Source organism: Penaeus chinensis, chromosome 31 (assembly GCF_019202785.1).
Source record: "Penaeus chinensis breed Huanghai No. 1 chromosome 31, ASM1920278v2, whole genome shotgun sequence".
NCBI classification, from domain to species: domain Eukaryota; kingdom Metazoa; phylum Arthropoda; class Malacostraca; order Decapoda; family Penaeidae; genus Penaeus; species Penaeus chinensis.
In genome coordinates, this window is record NC_061849.1 from 11,033,674 (window position 1) to 11,035,355 (window position 1,682).

A 1,682-nucleotide genomic window follows, 5' to 3' on the forward strand; every position below is an offset into this window, starting at 1 on the left:
TACTGTCGCCTCTCATTCTCACTCTCTCCTCTCCCCTCCTCTCTTCCTTCTGTCTCTTCTTCCCTTCTCTCTTTTTTTCTCTTTCCTCTCTCTCCTCCCACCTGCTCTATTTCTCTCTCTCTCTTCCCACCTCTACTTTTTCTCTCCCCGCCCCCTCCTCTCTTCCGTCTTCCCTCCCTCTCTCTCTCTCTCTCTCTCTCTCTCTCTCTCTCTCTCTCTCTCTCTCTCTCTCTCTCTCTCTCTCTCTCTCTCTCTCTCTCTCTCTGTCTTTCTCCACCCACCTCCTCTCATTCATTCCCTCCTCTCTCTTGCTCTCCCCTCCCCATCTCTGCCTCCTTAACCCGCTCCTCTTTCTCGCCCTGTCCCAATTTCTTCTTATCATCCCTCCTTTTATTTGATCGCCTTCTTTCTTTCTTTCTTTCTTTGGAATCTTTATTTTACTGCTTTCTTTTTCTATACCCCCTCAATCCTCCTCTTCCGCTCTCTCTGCTTCATCGTTTATCATTATATTGTTTTCTTTTCATTAGTCTCCCTTACATCTGATCTATTTTCTTTTGTATGAAAATGTTTTACTGGATGTACAAAATTATGCTCTCAGAATATTTTATGTTTTTTTGTTTTGTTTTTTTACTCACACAGTCTACGGTTTCGCGTACCCGGATTTCATTTACCTCAACATGCATATACGCCTCCCACTGCACAAGCATGGATACATGCACACAAGCACACACACACACACACACACACACACACACACACACACACACACACACATACACACACACACACACACACGGAGATATATATATATATACATATATATCGATATCTATGTATAACCATGCCATTTCCCCCTTTCCCTTTTTCCTTTTCTTGGTCATTCTTCCATCTACTTTGCCTTCCTTCTTTCTTTCTTCTTCTAAGTGCGGGCGGGCAATTGCAAAGTTCCGTCGTTGCAAAGCGAGTGCGTGCGTCCTTGACATGACTGGGCTTAAACGTACTCCAGATCGCTCGCTCGGTAGAAGGAGGAGGAGGAGGAGGAGCAGCAGCAGCAGCAGCAGCAGGAGGAGGAGGAGAAGGAGGAGGAAAAGGAGGAGGAGAAGGGGGAGGAGGAGGAGAAAGAGAAGGGGGAGGAGGAGAAGAAGAAGTAGAAGTAGAAGCAGGGGCAGAAGTAGGAGAAGGAGAAGGAGGAAGAGTAGGAGGAGATCCATATTTTCATCTTTTCTTTTGACAAAAAAAAATATTTTACTTATTTTCTTATCTTTTGTCTTTTCTCCCACTTTTGATATATTTTTTTTTTCTCTTTCCCTATCCCTTCCTCGCCTCTTTCGTTTTCTCCCTCCCCCCCTCTACTTACCCCTCTTCCTCATTCACTCATTCACTCCCACCCTCATTCCCTTTCTCCAACTCCCCCATCCTTCTTTCCCTCTCTCCCCTGCTCCCTTCCATCCCCCTTCCTCCTTACCCTCTCCTTATCTCCCTCTCCCTCACTTCCTCTCATAACCCTGCCCGTTTGACGCTCATGCACAGCCTCCCTCGGCCTAACTTTCGCTCAATTTCCACACCCAATAATCGTCCTTATTGTTTCTCTCTCTTCCTCTCTTTATCTCGTTTTGTCTCTGCAGCTCCTCCTTTCTTCATTATTTGATCATTTCATTTCCACACCCACTTATCGCCCTCGC